Source organism: Chenopodium album, chromosome 16 (assembly GCF_948465745.1).
Source record: "Chenopodium album chromosome 16, dcCheAlbu1.1, whole genome shotgun sequence".
Taxonomy (NCBI): domain Eukaryota; kingdom Viridiplantae; phylum Streptophyta; class Magnoliopsida; order Caryophyllales; family Amaranthaceae; genus Chenopodium; species Chenopodium album.
In genome coordinates, this window is record NC_137849.1 from 38,990,751 (window position 1) to 39,009,412 (window position 18,662).

Genomic DNA, 18,662 nt, shown 5'->3' on the forward strand with positions numbered 1-18,662 from the left:
CCCTATCAAGGCCATCATGAGAAAGCCAGAAATGTCAGGCAGAATGGAAAAATGGGTTTCACATCTCAGTAGGTACGACATACAATATGAGCCCAGAACTGCAATTAAGTCACAAGACTTAGCGGATTTCGTAGTTGACTTCAGTCCAACCCTTGAGAAAGAAGCGCAAACGGAAGTACTGGCCCTATAAAAACCCAAGGCGATGCAGAAATGGACACTCCACACAGATGTTGCAGCAAACATTCGAGGTGTAGGTCTAGGAGTGGTGCTAACATCACCGCAAAGAGACAAAATCGCACAGGCAGTAAGGTGTAATTTCAAAGCAACCAATAATGAAGCAGAGTACGAAGCATTGATCATAGGACTAATTGTGGCGAAAGACATGAAGATACAACATCTGGAGGTAATATCCGATTCATTACTCATTGTGAACCAGATCAACGGGGAATATGCAGCAAAGGATACAAAGATGATAGCATACCTGGAGGTAACAAAGAAGCTCATTAAGGAATTCAAAAAATTCAAGATAGCTCAAGTACCTAGGAACTTAAATACTGAAGCAAACACTTTGGCAAACTTAGGGTCAAACATCAACCCTGATGAGTTTGGAGCTATACCACTAGTGCACGTGTTATCACTAGCCATAGAGAGAGACTCGACCATGAACATCTATGAGATATAGACAGACCTTACAGAAAAAGAAGACAACTGGACAAAGCCTCTCAAAGATTACCTCATAGACAAGGTAACACCAGCAGGAAAGGGGGCAGCTCAAGCACTTGCCTTAAAGGCATCCAAGTATTGCTTAATCAGCAATGTGCTCTTCAAGAAGTCAGCAGCAGGACCATTCTTACGATGCCTAGAAAAAGAAGAGGCACAACAAGTATTGCAATCACTACATAGTGGAGAATGCGGGAATCACTTAGGATGAAGAAATCTCGCCGATAGAGCACTCAGAATAGGATACTATTGGCCTATCATGAGGAAGGACGCCGCAGAATTCTCCAGGAAATGCTTAGCATGTCAGAAGCACGCACCTTTAACACATAAGCCATCTGAATAACTACACCCAACACTGACGCCTTGGCCATTTATGAAGTGGGGAATGGATATAGTAAAGCTGCCCCCCTCATCAGGGCAAAGAGTCTACTTCCTGGCAATGACAGACTACTTCTCAAAATGGATAGAAGCAGAAGCGTACAAGGACATCAAAGACAAGCATGTCATCTCATTCATCAAAAGGAATATACTAAGCAGATTCGGAGTACCAGCAGAAATCATCACTGACAATGGGTCCCAATTCATCAACAATAAGACAACAAACTTCTGCAAGGAATGGAACATCTCTCCCATCACATTTACACCAAGATACCCACAAGCAAACGGACAAGCAGAGTCGAGCAACAAAGTGCTAATCAACAACATGAAGAAGAGATTGGAAGGCGTTAAAGGGAAGTGGGCAGATGAACTACCCAACATAATGTGGGCAGATAAAACAACTCCAAAAGGTGCCACAGGTCACACTCCTTTCTCACTAGTGTATGGATGTGAAGCAGTAATCCCAATAGAAGTAGAGGTCCCCACTGCAAGGTACGGGTTGATGACAGAAGAAAGAAATCAAGCCGAGTTAGTACATAATTTGGATATTGTAGAAGAACTTAGAGAAGATGCAAGAATAAGAATGGCAGCCTACCAACAAGAAGTAGCAAGAAGTTTCAACAAGAATGTAAGAGCAAAAGTCTTCAGGATAGGAGATTGGGTCCTCAGAAAGGTTTACGAGAACACAAGAGAAGTAAATGCAGGAAAGATAGCACCCAACTAGGAAGGACCCTACGAGATCATCAAGGTAGTAGGCAATGGGGCATATAGACTTAGGAGCACAGAAGGGAAAGAGGTACAGAGAAGCTGGAATGCAGCACATTTAAAGCTTTATCATTTCCAAGGAATGAAGAAAGGTACGCAGTTACTATCCTAACCCTTTTTCGTTTATTTTTAAAAAATAAAACAACAATAAAAGCAGAAAAGCAGCAAAAACAAAAAAATGAGAAAAACAAAAAAGCAAAAACTCTCCAACAGCCAGATGCAGCACGAAAGGTACTCTTCTTCACTCAAACTTAGTCAATTCAATTTACTTTTATTACGAGTACTGACTTAAGCATCAGAGGGTCGTTAGGGAAACCCACGGCCACCCTTCATCCTATTCTGTTTTGCAAGGACAACAATGCTATGCAAAGGGCAGAGAGACACAACATCGTTGCAAGTACCCTTCTCTACAGAGCAAGTAAGCGCCAACAGAAAATACATGTAAGCAACATTACATCACAATTGTAGTACAACTGTAATATAACTGCAATACAACTGCAATACAATGACAAACACAAGTTAACACAAAGCACACATTGCATAACAAGGTACTGAAATTACTTAGTTGCACAAAGCAACAAAACAATCAAAGCATCCAGCTGCAACAAGGCAGCACAAAAGAAAAATATCCAACTGCACTAAGGCAGTAAAAACATACTTCAAAAGAAAATAAATATTGTTCAGAACAAACAGGTGACACAGCACCATAGAAACTAATTCTCTCTAGTGTCGTCAACAGGGACCTCCTCCTCAGTAGGAGACATCCGTCTCCAGGGCCATCCTTAGCATCCTCATTCATAGGGGAGTTAACTTCCTCGCCAACATAACTCAGCAGCAATGAGCCAGGAGCAGCATTCCCCTCAGGAAAAGTCTTCTCAAAAGCAGCCTTCTCAGCATCATAGTCCCACGCTTCATGCTTCCCCTGCTGATAATCCTCCATCATCTCCAAGCGTTCCTTCCCAAAGTAGTAGCTAGTCGCATCAAGAGAGTCATTCGCAGCATCCTTCAAGATACCCTTCAACCCATCCCGTTCAGCAAGGCACTCCTTGTGCTTAGTCCGTTCAGCCTTCAGAGCATTAGTGGCAGCCTTATACTTGTCAGAAAGGGCGTCACGTTCCTTCTTCATGGCATCATAAACCCGAGTGAACTCCGATACCTTGTTCAATAGGCCTAAGCACGACTGAAAACTCTGCACAAACACACAACAGAGTAAGGATAAAACAGTTTGTCGTTCCCGTTTTGTTAATATTTTTTTTTGGGAGTATACTATACCTGGAAGGACTGCACAGCAGCCTCTTGAGAAAGGTCAGCAAAGGTCTGCGAAGACTGACGCTCCTTAAAGGCCGGGAAAAGCAAAGTGCCCACATGAGGAGCTAGAGATTCATAGGAGAAATTGGCAGCATCAACATCAGCAGGTATCTCCAACTTCCTCTTAAGGTTAGTACGAGGCGGAGGTGGAGGAGGGGCACTCCGCAGCGGAATCACTTTAGCCGGAACATCCTCCGGAGTCCTGAAAGAAGCCCGCGATCTGATGCGACCCGAGATGGAAGAAGAGCTAAGCAGATCATGGGACCTTAGTGACCTAGAAGTATCTACGAAAAGTAAGACAAATAAAATCAAATTCAGCCAGTTACAACGAAACAACAATACAATTTCAACAACAAGTACAAGAAAAGTCCAACAGGTACAAGAATAGACACACAGTAGTACAGTCTCAATAGGGCGCAACAACATCGTAACAGAAACAAAAACCAACACGAGGAAGAGAGACATACCTTGAGACATACCTTGAGACATAGTAGGGGCAACCTTTTGTTCAGAGTCAGAATCGTCCAAAGTCTCGATCTGAATAACCGTTTCAGGCTGCGTCAATTTGTTGAAGGATCTCTTGTATGCACTCAACTTGTACAATTTGTCAATCAAAGAATTAGATTGAGAGCGTTGCTTCAACTTGCTCACTGCAACCATAAAGCAAATAAGCCAAAATCAACAAAGAAGGAAAGCAATACAAAGAAAACAAGAAAATAAATACCTTCAGCCTCAACAGTGTCAATCAAGCAATCATTGTCATCACCCAATGAATCAATCCTCACAAAGAAAAACCTGTGATACCACTTCTTATCAAACGCTTTCTCCAAGTCCGTCACCAAAGGATCAGCACCATCCTTCAAACAAAGCCCAACCCGACCTTTACCACCAGTTCTAATTATGTAAGGATAGCACAAATCCCTTACATCCAATTCTATACCTAACTTCGCACTCAGCAAATCAAGAATTCGCAAAACTCTCCAAGTCTGGGGCAATAACTGACAGGGTGAAACCCTAACCTTAGACAGAAAATGACGAACAAGAGAAGAAAAAGGGAAGGTGTGCCCAATTAAAAAGGGGTATTCAAAGAAGCACACCCAACCAGGGGCAGTCCAGTCCGCCCTCTCCCTAGAAGACGGGATCTTCACCACCACACCATCAGGGAATTGCGCAACAATGGCGATTTTCTAAACATCCTCCTTCGTCATATGACAAGAATAGACATCCTTAGTAGGGAAAACATTCTGCGCAACAAGAGTCGGCTTTTTCACACTCTTATCAGCCCCAGCAAACACCACTCTCACAGTATCACCCATCGCAAAACACGAAGAAAGCAAGAAAATAAAAAGACATAGAAGAACAGAGAAGAAAGAGAAAGTGCCTGAAGAAAATTCGAAATTGGGACAAAGAGTAAACTGATTTGATGTGAGCCTACACACCCAATAAATATAGCAAGAGAAATAAACCGCCCTTCACAGTTATCGAAGCACTTGCCTTAAAACCGCCACCACGTTCCCTATTTTTGTTAACCTTTGAAATAATTTCCAAAATTTGAAATCCTCCAAACGGCTCCCTTTAGGTAATTTTCATCCTCAATACTTGAACATAAAAATTAGGGGCAATTGTTGGGCCCGTGTTATCAAGCAACCCAATATAATTAGGGCCTCATCCTACGACTAAATAATACACCAAATCAAGCAAAACGGCCTGATTGGAACAAGTATAGCAAGCAAGATCAGAATATCAATCACGAAGATACTTGCCAAGAATACACCTGCTGAACAGGGAAACAAGATAAAATCAAGAGGATTTTCCACGTTTGAATATATTTGATATCTTTGTAACCCTAGTTGTTCCTAGGTATAAATAGTATAGCTAGACATTATAATACTCATGTACGCGCACTCATACATCAATATAAATTGATTACTCAACTTATTCTCTCGGAACTGTGTCTTTGCTGAACAAGGAAGCTTGTCCTTTCTTAGTATTGTATCTCTAAACTTAATCTCTTTTAATATAATTGTTTACTTAATGCTTTATTATTGTTATTGTATTTGATATTTGTAGCTTGATTGTTATTACCCCCAAATCCCTAAGCAAATTCCTAGATGACCTTACTAAGATTTGCCTAAACATTGTGTATTGTCCACTAATTGCCTTTATACTGCTTTGCCATTATCATGTTAATTCCTTCCTTCATTCACTCTCTCTCTCCTCCCGTAAGCTTTCTCCCTCGTCGGAGCCTATCATCTTCTTCCTCCCTTTTTTTTTTGCGTCACACTCATCGCTTGGACATAAAAGAAAACCAAACTTGAATTGATTAGTCTGTTTTTCACTTGATTTTGTAAACCTGATCTCAATTTGCTGCAGTGCAACTTCTAAATTGTAGATGTACTGGACCGATAACAGAGATTATGCAATCTAATAAGCTGATTAAGATTTCATGTTCATGTCTTGTATCACAAGTGAAGGAGCTTATAAACTTGTGACCACTACTAACTACTGTCTGGAACTGATTGTTGCAATGTCATTATCTCCTTGTTAAAGATATGCCATGAATTGAAGTCAAAGTCTTACTATATGGTTGTATGATTTCTATGATTAAACCATCTCTTTATATAGAAATTTAGACAGTGATTAGTTGGCTGTCTAATCATCAGCAATTATTGTACACCTTTTTTCTCAACATCTCATCTTTGTGCAAGTGACTAATTTCATCTATTTAAATAGTTGCAATATTGATATCAATATAGCACTTTGCCTCTCTTAATAAAACAATGTAATGTGTTTACAACATCTCAACATGATTATGCAAGAATATTTATGGTATGCCCTTTTAGAAAAAGCATGAAATTTCCTAGGAAAAAGAGGGGATCAAATCGTGTTTGTTATTTAATTAAGGTTAATAATTGAGGAATAATATTATTGGCACCATTCTCTGTAGTATATAGACTATATATATCTGATTAAATATATGTTATCACTTACTTTAAAATTATATTAATATTGGAGTGAATAGATCTTATCAATAAAGCTTTCTAATTTAATCGTTGTTAAAACTTGATTTTTACATCTTGGTGTTTTCTTTTATTAGAAAACATGCAGATTCTGATGGCATTATAGGATTTAGTTAGGGTCTTAAGCTATATATATATATATATATATATATATATAGAGAGCCGGTTATGGGCCAGTGCAAGCTGACCCATAGTACAGGACCCAAAAATTTTCAGGGCCCACAAAACTGGAAAACTGTTATATCAAAACAGGATATGAAAATAGCATCACATCTTTAATTTGGTACATTGGTTAAGGAGTACAATAGTGCAACATAGTTTAATGTTTTTTTTTTTTTTTTTAATTGTACAGAGCTAAATTTTCAAATCTATTTGAGTTTATATCGTCTCCCATATTTACTTGAGTCTAAATAATTATGTTCTTAGCTTTCTTCAGGGTTAGTGATGGTTCTATCTTTTGTCATTTGGTTGGATTTTCTTATTACTCATAAGTTGGTAGTCTTCCAGTTCTATTTGTTTTCGTACATATCTTTATTAACGAGTTGTGTTTGATTAGTTTTTTGTGTGTGTGTGTTCATCTTCCTTGCAAATATCTTTTGGTTGGGCTATAATTAGAGATTCCAAAGGTAGATAGAACCTTATAATTAGTGTACTCAGTACTCCATATCTGATGTGCACTATATTATATTACCTGTTGATTAAACTATCAAAGTTAGTGCCTTTCACATTTGCACAAGATCTACTGAAAATTGTGACTTTGCCTCTACAGATTACAGCAAGAAATATCTGTAAAAACAAGTTATCCTGATCTTAAAATGCTAAAGAAGAGTACAAGTTGTTAAATCTATCTTGTAATTTTAGGTTATAGTTTATATACAACACTAAGCTGAATAGATAACTTAGCATTAATTTCTTGTGAAATGAGATGCCAATAAATGTTGTAGATAGTACTGCACTCTAGACTTGATATGAAGCAACTGCAATTTTGGCATGCAGTTTGTATATTTGGTCAACACTTATTGGATCAGTATGTCCGAACCTAATCTGGTTTTGGTTTAAAATGTGAGACGAACGAGTTACTAATATGCTAAGTGCAAAAGTGGAGTAGAGCAAGTATTCATACACTTAATACGGGAAGGAAAGTTTATTGTAAGTCAAGCTCCACTAAAGTAGAGATACTATGTGGCAAAGGATTCATACAAATGAGTTCATTACTACACTTAATATCCCATCATGCTACAATAAATCACTGGTTTGGAGAAATGCTTTTTGTTTTTATTTTCCCCCTTTTCCTTGCCCTTTTTTGATAGCCCGTTTTGGAGTAATGCTGATCAATCTTGTGCCTACAGTTGCCAGTGCTGGCCAAAATGCTTCTGTTGGAATTCAAGACGAGGTCTTTTATTGGAAAGGTAGAATTACTTCAGTCTGGTCGTTGTGCTCGTAATTTATGCTATTTGTTTCTATCTTAAGAAGTCTGTTCCCTATTTAAGTGACTGATATGAAGTTATGAACTAAGATGCTTATAGAGGCTCATTGTTGGGTATGGTTGTATTGTGATATTTCATGTGGAGTGAATCTCGGCTTTCACTATGAGAAATGTTTGCTGCAAATCAACAACTGAAAAGTCTTTTTGATTACACTTTGTATTAATATTAATTTTTCAATTTTGAGGTTTATTTCAAGAGGTTAAGATTTCATGTTTATTGGGAATTTTTTACAAAGTTGTGCCCTGTTTGGATTCGTAAAAGTCACAATTTTGCACAAGAAACTATTGCCATACTAAAAGCCATGCCATAGATATTAAGGTACCATGTGTTGTCTGGTTAGTTCCATTACAGCTATGTATGATTCTAAACAATATTTGTGGTTGCTCCTTTATGTGTTTCAAGTTTCAACTTTAGAATATGTTTTTGTTCTATAGATTGGTGGGAAAGAATGACTTCAGCTTCACAGTAGCGGGCATTTTAAAGCACAATGATGTAGATAATTCTGGCATGAGATTTGACCTTAAGGAATTTTGCTACATTGAGATGTTGTAAGAGCATGATTCTTTTTGCTTCAATATTCTTTTGTTTATTTGCTGTTGAATACAATTGTTCTTGTCATGTTTCACTTATAGGAAGTGGAGAAGTTGATAATCTGTTTTAAATAGATAAATATTAGTTAGTAATATTAGTATTAGTAATTTGGTGTGTTCAGATATTTGACTTACATATGAAGTTAAGCTAACCTAACTTGCTTCCTTATATTTCAGATTTGATTAAGCCTTATTTCTTGACCCGGAATTTTCTTATTGACTTTTTTTTTTTTTGGTTTTGGCAGGGTGATCGTCTAAATATATTGGATTCTTTGTGTGTAGTGCTTGGCATAGATATTAAGGACCAGATTCAACAAATACATCCTACTCTCGATGATCCCAAAGAGACCAAAAACATTAGTGATGACACGATTGGAAGATTATCTGTTGCCATACAGAATTTGAGAGAGGAGAAGATACAAACGCTTCAAAGGGTTAGCATTTGATGCAAAAAGTAGTTGCTTTTTTAAGCCAAATATGGCAGCAGATGCTTATGTGCAGTGGTATGATTTACAGCTTCAAGGTCTTGCAAGCATGCTGCTGGAGCTGTGGAACTTGATGGATTCTCCAGCAGATGAGCAGTGCTTGTTTCATAACGTGACTTAAAGATAGCTGCTTCAGAACCTGAATTTACTGAGCCTGACTGTCTTTCTATGGATTCCATCATCTATGTATGTTATTCTAACATATTTTTCTTTAAATATTTAGAATCTAATAGTAGTGATTCATGATGCTGAATGTTTTGCATATTCTCAGGTTGAGGCTGAACTAACAAGACTCAAAAATTTGAAATCAAGCAAAATGAAAGAACTCATACTGAAAAAGTAGTCTGATTTAGAAGAGATTCGCTGACAAAGCTACATGACCTTAAAAGCACAGAGTCTAAAGTACTTTGCAGTTGAGGCTATAGAATTATCGATTCTGGTAACAAGGAAAAGATTTTGAGTGATACTTAGAACTGTATTAAGTTCTTCATTTTTTTGGAGTCAGAGATTATTATAATGATTCTTGTCTTCAGGGGCCATTGACCTTTTCTATATGCTTGAATAATTTTGGGCTTTAAATCTCCAAGGCTAAGGAAGAGGCTTTTAGCAGGAAGGATATACTTGAAAGAGTGGAGAAATGGAAAGCTGCATGTGAAGAGGAATGCTGGCTAGATTGCTAGAAGAATACAGCAGGGTGAGTTTTCTGACTTCTTTCGAACTTTCTGCACTTTTTACTCTTCACATTGCTGAATTGTCCAGCAACTGCTATACTCTTAGTATGAATATCGTTATAATGGTAGGAAAAGGCAGACACTTGAATTTGAAGCGAAGCTGAAAATGCTTGTAAAGTGATGAACAAAATTCCAGGTTCCTAATTTTGTTTGCTTCTATTAGTTTTGTGTGAAGTCCGGTCTTTTAATTAAAGATTCTTTCCTTTAACCTTGTATGGTTTTATCAAGCTTCACCAACTTATAAATTGTTCACTGATCCATATTATATAGTATTACCTTCTGTAGGGAATATTTCAAGCATCCCAAACTTGAACCCCACTGTGATCATACACTTAAGCATGGTGGCGCCCAAAGAGAAGAAAGCTAGAGTAAAAGAGTCGCCAACGAGTTTTAGGAACTTGTAAACCGTTCACAGGGTGAAGGTTACACCCCTTCACGATCCATGAGATCGCTAACTCCATAGTGGTCTGGGACCATGACTGGATATTCGGGGATGAAGGTACGAATCCAATTTAAAAGAGATTGAACCCGCCCTAAAATAGGTCTCTACTTTATTCTTCTCATATTCATGTGCGCTTTCTGACTAATATGCAATCATTAGATTAATCCTAAACCCGTTTAATCTATGTTGGTTGAAATATTAATGCACAAACAAATTTATTATTGGCGATCACTTGAATTAAAATCATATTAGCCTAAACAAAATTATTAATTATCTTATTAGGCGTGATTTCAAGTACAAATTCCCTTTAAACCTGCATAAAAGGCATAATCAAGCAATAACAATAGTATATATCAAGAAACATAATAACAACAATAAACCCAACAATCACCATGATCATAATCATAAACATAATATTAATAGCAAGATCCTAGGCATGATACTAACAAGATTAATAACAAACCCTAATATGTCGCTAAACAATAAAGATCAAAGCTTTAACCCTAACATGGTACTAACATGATATTAGAAAGAATAAGAAGCACCCTAAACATGATACTAGAAAGCATTAAAAGCATCCTAACATGATATTAGGAATTAATAAAATTTAAGCAGGCTTTCTAAAGAATAGAGCAATAAAATTACTCACTTTGATATCTCGTACCTCTTTCTAATAACAAAATACACGCGTTAGTAAACTTCAATGGAATATTAAATCAAAGAATTAAATTAAAGAATTGAAAGGAGTTTAGAAATTGGATTTGGGGTCCACCCTCAGAAAGTATCAACCTTTCACGTCTAGGGCGAAGGCAACTTCGAACTTGGTTAGGTGTGTCTAGAACTAATGTATGCGATATGATGTTTTAAAAAGGCTAGTTTAGAAAGCAAGAGGGAGAAAGAATAAGTTATATTGCTTAAGAGAGAGAAGAAAGAATTAGAGAATTTTGAGTGATTTGAAAACGGAGGTCAAGGACACTATTTATAAGAAAACAGTCCAAAAACCGATAGAAAAGAAATCAAGTTCCATTCGGAATAAAAAAACATCCTGTTGCGAACGACAGGAGCCAGCGCCAGACGACAGGCTCCAGCGCCAGGCGACAGACTTTGTCGTTTGGCGACAGGCTTGTCGCCTTGCGTTGAGTCAGAAATAAAACGCGCTTTGTACGCGGAATCCTTTTCTTATATGATTAAGCAGCAAATTCCACGTTTATCAAATTAAAATCGGGTTTATCATAAAACACTTATTTTATTCCAAGTAAAACTCTTTAAAAACATAATTATCAATCCTAATTCCATTTGAATTTAAAAGAACCTTCTAGATTATTCTAGAAGATTAAAATCAATCATAATAACTTTAGGAATAATAATTAATAGGCCCTCCTCTAGATCATTGGGTCGCATATAAAATTCATTTCAGGCCCAATTTAGTATTTTAGCCATAACTTCCTCATTATTCATCGCAATTGGGCTTATAATATATCGCTGGAAAGCTCTTTGCGAGCCCAATCCAACTACACTATTATTGGACCCTTATCATGAACCAAACTAAATTGGACTGGCTATTTTCATAAATAGAGTATAAAAAGAAATATTTTCAAAAAAAGAAAGAAGGAATTTTGATAAAAATAACCGCAACACTAGACTTTTCACACTTTCACTTCATTCGATAATCAAATGACGTGAAAAATATTCATCACTGGGTTTGGTTTTAGGGAGACACATTTGGGTGTCTACACCTTATATGTTGTCAACCTGTAGGCTGTAGGTGCACATCTTTAAACAACACAAAATCAATAGTTGTTTTGGTGCATATTTTGACTTCATGATTAAAGTACAACTGATGCTATTCAACATCAAGTTAAATTCTTATATGATATACGTATGGGCCTTATTGATTTTCTTTGCTTTAAATTGTGTTTGAGACAGCACTGGTGGAGACCTTGACTTCAAAAACCGGCCTTGGGAGAAAGAAAGAGGAGCAGAGTTCTTTTATGATGGGGTATAATATTTTAGCTTAATATCTGTTCCTAAGTCTACATAGCCACACTGCAGTTGTTGGCTAACTAATTCATGATCCTTAACTGGCATCCAGGTTGGATTATTTGATATGCTGGAAGATTATAGAATCTTATGGATGGAGAAGGAGAAAGAGCGGCAGAGGCAAAGAGTATCTTCCCATCTTTTCTTGATACAATTCAAGGTGTGGTTCTTTGTATATTCAGTGACATATAGAATGATTTAACACAATCAGGAACAGAAGAAACTTCAGGGAATGCTTTTAACAGAAAAGAAAGCACTTTTTGGGTCAAAACTTAGCTTAACAAAGAGCACTGAGAAGGATCCTAGATATTCAATGGGTGGAGCATCAAGTGTTAACAGGAGATATTCTCTTAGTGGCTCAATGTTGCAAAGACAACCTCAAATCTGAAAGAACTGCTCATTCCCATCCTATCAATGACCAACTTCATGGAGGATACCACATACTAACATGTTTTTCTTGAATAAGTTTTAAGACTAGAAATCTAACTCATATTGATGCAGGCAAGAAAAGCAATGCAGCTAAGAAGCAGGCGAAAATCACAAGTTCAAGGGACTTCGGATCACTAATGAACCGCAAGCCTTTTACTGTTATCCATGGTGCAGTTATTTCTGTTGTCAAACCAGAAAATACACCTGATAAACAGATTATAACAGCCCCAAAAACTCTTTTTGCTAGGAACACTCCAATGAAGCAAGTTTGGTGACAAAGGTGGGAGTAACCTCACACCAAAGAAGCTATCGAGTCCGGTTAAAGTCAGCTCATCACCATTGTCTATAGGCCCTGCAAGTCCTTACACTCCGGTTTCCTTTGTAGAAATTAGAGCTGGCTTTGGCTTGCCTCAAATGACATAAAAAAAATGCATTGTAATATTAAGATGCTTTGTTAAGTAGCCAACTTCTTTAGTGGATAATCAAAATACTTTTGATTCTTTTTACATGTTTTAAGGAGGTTCAGATTTTTGCATAGGAACAAGGGCCAAATCCAAGCTGAGTCCAATTATTTATACTCCGCATTTGATTTAGGCAATCTTCCCCACAAAAATGTAATATCACTATTCAATTTTGTATTAGTTAAAACTATTACTATTCTTTTATTACTTCTATCCTTTCTTCCGAATGGATTAACCATTGCTAAATTAGGAAATTTGAGTTAGAACTTGGGTGGGATAGGTTAGTAAGATGTTGGGCGTTAAAGGTGGGCATGGTTCGTGCCGGGATGGCCCACGTGCCAAGCGCATGGGCCTCGTGCCACAACATGCCACGCCTATAACTATTATTATTATTCAAGTTATTGTCGTGCTCGTGCCAAGTTTTCAAAAGAAGGGCCCATCCCGAACCCGACCCACGTTTTGTGTCGGGCCAACGCGTGCCATGCCTCGCACTTTAGTTTGTGAGTATTTGTTTGTAATGAGCGTGCCAATTGGTGGGTTGGTACATCGTGCTCGTGCCAGCCTCGTGCCAAATTCTAAGATTGTTGTCCATACACGGCATATATCCCATGAGCGTGCCTCTTGTGTCAATGGCGGGCTCGTGATGTGCTAGGCCCAAGTCATGCCGTGCCAATCTAGCCCTCATTTCAGCCCAGCCTAAGTCCGCCTTTATTGGACATGCATTTTGAAATCATTGACTTCAAAAAGGTTAAAACTAGTTTTGACTACTTTGAAAATATATAGCAACGACACATGAACAGCAAGAGGCTTGAGCAACAAGGCAAAAGTCCAGTGTTTGCCATCTTTGTTAGTGGGGAAAAATACATAGGAGCAAATATAATTTAATTTAATGACATAAACGAAATTTTATGTACTATATAAATATAAAATTCGCTCTCACACACAAAAATCAAAAACCAAATACTATTACATTCATTTTTCATTCTCTATCTTACTGTGAAATCTAGAATAAGATTGGTGAATTTTTATCCCTTCTTTACTTATCATATCCATTAACCAATAATTACCAAAGCACAAGCAGTAAACCATCAAACGAGCTCGTATATATACCCTCAAACAAGCTCATTTTAGTCATTTATACCATCAAACAAACTTTTATACGCTCTCAGCCTTTCTCTCTCCTCTTTCTTCACTTCTTCCCTAAAAACTCCACAAAAAAACCTCCACAATCTCAGAAAAAGGTCAGTAACGCAACCTTATGCTTTTTACAATTTGATTGTTTGTGCGATTGTTCCTTTTTTTACTTAGGTTATTTTTTTCCTACTTTTTTGGTCCAATTATAAATTATTAATACTTCTATTGTTAAGTTTTGTTAATTAGCAAAATTGTAGATTAATTCTTAAATGTGTGTTTCCATAATTAATCCAAGTTAATATTTATCTTCTTCATCGTCATTGAATGATTTTAGGTATTTCACTCACATTTTGGAATTCCGAGTTAGTAATCGCTACTTCGCTTCGTGAATTATGAAAATTGTTGATTAATTTTTTATTTTGAGGTTGTTTTGTGATTATGTGATTCTTCTCTGACTTCTCTTTTTCTTTTTTAAAAATTATTTTTAATTAAGTTGATCAAACTATCTGGTTTTTTTTTGACATTTAATGATTTTAACTCACATTTTGGAATTCCGACGCTACTTCGCTTCGTAAATTATGAAAAATCTATTTTGTTTTATTTATTAAGTGGTTCACTTTGATTTACTCTGTTTTTGAGTTTCTCCCACTCGCAATTCATGTTTAGTTGAAGATCGATTGATTTTGTAGAGTAGCAGCGAAATCGTAGCTTTAAATTTCGTCGACGTAATCGCTTTGATTTTTGCTGTGAAATAGTCATTTTATCTTCTTATTTGAGTGTATTTGAAATACACTCTTTGTTATGTCTCCACTAACAACAAAACTCCAACAAACTTAGATTAAAATGCGTAAATCTAATCTGTTATTCTTCTTATGGTTAATATTATCGTGTTTAATGTTTTATCATACTTGAAGTACTGTGTATCATTTTATGATTATGTGATTGTATTATTATCATCTACTTATTAATTTATTTTTAACTTACTCTGTTCTATCTTCTCCCATAGTACTTGATGGCTTCATCAACGACGCACGGTCCTCTCACTGATATCAGGATCAATGATCTGTTGCAATTTCTTGAACAGGAAGTTAAAAAGTACCGTCCAGGGATCAGGTTTCATCCCTCCGACGTGGAGTTACTCTCCTATTTGAAACTCTACAAGTCAAATCCGGCAGCATTCCAACGAGATCGAATATTCCCAATAGTCTTTGATCGGAGCTTAACCAATATCAATCCCGCCGAAATCCGTGGTATTTTTTAATTTTTATTTATATGATCTTAGTAATTTGATACAGTTCATGAGTCATGAGTCTAATTAAACTTTGTATGCACAGCTGAGTGTCAACTGCACCCTTCCCATATTGCTTGCATTTTTGTAGCACGAAGAGACCAATCTAAAGCCAACAAAAAGCCTTCAAATGTTATGTATGCAGAGCCGATTTTGACAATTTGGAGATCCGAGGCAAAATGATTATTAAAAAAATCATTTATTTTTATAATTATTAAATAGTTATGTAATTGTTAATTCGTAAATAATTTTATGTAATTTGTTAAATATTTTCTCTCTTTATTTAATTGCATTATTTGGACATTTTCACTATTCACACTTTTTTTTGACATTCTTTTGTGATTTATATTATAATTAAATATTATAATTTTATAATTTATTTAAATAAATAACTAGTAATCATTAATGAATAACAACTAATCAATAATCCATAAGTATATATTTCAATAACTATATATTTAATGACACTGCACACTAAAAAAATTCGTTCTTGGTGTGTTTTTTTGTTTTTTTTTTTTTGGAAACAATTCATTTTTGGTTTGATAACGCACCATTCGTTTTTTTTTTTTTTTTTTTGCCTTGTTTGTCATTTTCTTATGGAAAATATTAGTGTAAAATATAAATGCATATACATATGATAAGTAAAAGGAAAGTCTAATATAATACAATAAAATAATGAAAAAAATAACCACAATAAGTCAAACTTTAGGCGATCTTCCAATATTAATTCAACTTTAATAAATTAAAAAATAAGTCTAACATTGATGTCTATATTCCATAAAATATTTTAAGTACTAGATTTTGCTTGTGATAAGTCAAATAAGTCATCATTTGACTTATACTATAATGAATTCTCATTTAAATAAGAATTGTCTTAATTAAAAATAAAATATAGCTTAATATTAACTTATACAAAAAATTAATTTTAATTTTAATTATAATAAATAATTTTTTAAAAGACTAGGGTGTCGGGTTTGGTGTGGAGGGCTGGGTAGTCATAGGTTCGTGCTGACTAGGGTGGGTGAGACTTGTGTGGGTTCGATGAATCAGCTAGGTTGGGGCTAGGTGGGAGTTCACCGCATAAGTGTGGTTTGAGAGTAAGGGTTGGGCTTTGGTTGGGAGTTCGCCACATAAGTGGGGTTCGAGAGTTAGAATTATGGTTTGGGTGGGTGTTCGCTGGACTGGTTGGGACACTAGGGTGTAAAGTTAAAATGTATCCAATTAAAGGAATCGATGTAGTATTAGAGAAACTCCAATAGTAAACTAATCAGCAAATTAGCTTTTTTAGGCTACATAAGATTTTAAAGTTAATTTCTTTTGTAGCTAGTTTGTGCCCTGTCTACTAGCTTGTGGTGTTTGCTAGAGAGAAGAAGAATTTGTCATGCATGCGTCAAGATTGCAGTTTAGCCCAAGCAATTTGGAGTAAGTGCAATTATTCTGTGGTTTTGTCTCACTCTCTTTGTAGTATGAGTGACTGGTGGGAGCACTTTTTTTGGTAATTTTGGGTAGGAAATGGTGAGTTTAATTACCATGTGTTGGGCTATGTGGGGCGTAAGGAACAAATGAATGATTGAGGGTGAAAATCCGAATGTTGAACAAATTGTTGCCTATGCTTTGAAGATTAATACGAAGGGGCGGGAGGTGGCAAAATTGAATAACAAGGGGAATTGATGGGTGGAAAGAGTGTCTTTGTGGGCGGGTCTCCTCCGGCATCTGATGTGGTTAAAATTATTATTATTGATGCTGGTGTTTGGGGGAGATGGGGCTGGGTGCAGTTTGCAGGAATAGTGAGGGGGTGGTGCGTTGGGGAGCTACGGTGTAGTGGAGTGAAAAATGAGAAACTAAGTTTGCAGTGGTGAAAGCGGTATTTTAGGGCATGAAGATTGCGAGACACAAGGGTATGAGTTGCATTGAGATTAAGAGTGATAATCTGGTGGTGATTGAGGCAATGAGGAAGCGTTTGTATGGCCCTAGTTCCTATCATCTGATTATAAAGGATATTCTAGAATTTTTTTTTCTTCTAATTTTACTAGTGTTTCATGGTCTGTTGTAAAGCGAAGGGGTAATAATTTAGTACATAAATTGACTCACTTTCAACCATGGGAGTTTGGCCAACGGGTGTGGAGTGATGTAATCTCTCCTCGCATTTTGGAAATTTAGTTGATCTAGATGTTTTATTTTTTTTTTTTTTTTTTAAGTATTAAAGCTGTCATTTCCAAAGTTATTCACTAACAATTTCCGTTTTACACAGAACACTAACCAACTCATACAATTAACTAAGTGAATTCTACACTTACTAGTCTGCAATTGCATTTATAATAAAATGTAGGTGACCGTCAACTGATGTTAAAACAGCAAATGTAACACTACCTATACAATTGTATAGTTCACACTTCACATGGCACTATTAGTTTGCCATAATGGCCATGACAAAACAGTCATCCTAACCACATTTCTTTGAGGAAAACTCATCCTAAACACATGATAAATTGTGATTGACTTATGTTACCATACTTTCCTTTCGTTTGTTGTAAACTCGGTTTAATTAATGTAATTTCAGTCGTTTTCAAATTTTAGAAAAAAAAAAAAAAAACTTACAAACAATTTATACAAGGTTTTTTTTTTTACAAGACAAATTATACTCCCTCCGTCCCTTTATTACATGCCTATTTCTCATTTTGCACGGGAATTAAGAAAGTTAAAGATTCCTTAAAACTAATAATTGGATGTATAAATATGCATGTGGGGTTAGAGAGAGATAGAGAGAATTAAAAAGTGGTTGGGAATTAGGATAGAGAAAGTATTGGAAATTGATATTAAAGTACAAAATAGAAAAGGAAAAAGGGTGACAAATCATCAAAAAGAGAATAATATTGTAAAAAAGTACAACCTATAAATAGAAACAAGCACTTAATTTTGATGACCCAAAAAAGGAATACAAACATGTAATAAAGAGACGGAGGGAGTACAAGCTTTGGTGTGTGATGATAATATTTGGGAAAAGGAACTGTAAATTTAAACTAATACTCCATATTCCGTACTTTTTAAAACAGGTTTACTCTAAACCCTTAAGGGGGCGTTTGGTTCACAGAGTGGTATGGGGTTGGAATCAGGAATGGGGTTAACGTGGTATCGGGTTGGAACTTGATACTTAATACCATGTGTTTGGTTTAATTCTGGAATGAAATATCTCACTATTCTCTCCTTTTATTTGATACCTAAGGGAATGGAATGAGCCAAACCCACCTTCCTCCCAAGGTTTCTAAACCCCATACCTCATGGGTTTGAGGTATGGGTTTGAAATTCATATTTTTGACAACCAAACATATGGTATGGGTTTTAGTCATTCTAAACCCATACCTCATACCTATATTTCGTAAACCA

The 18,662-nt window shown here is 36.2% G+C and overlaps 1 pseudogene; it reads left to right on the forward strand.

Moving 5' to 3' along the window:
* Window positions 1-7,515: 7,515 nt before the first annotated feature.
* On the forward strand, window positions 7,516-12,818 carry LOC145584236 (65-kDa microtubule-associated protein 4-like; annotated as a pseudogene).
* The last annotated feature ends 5,844 nt before the right edge of the window (window positions 12,819-18,662 follow it).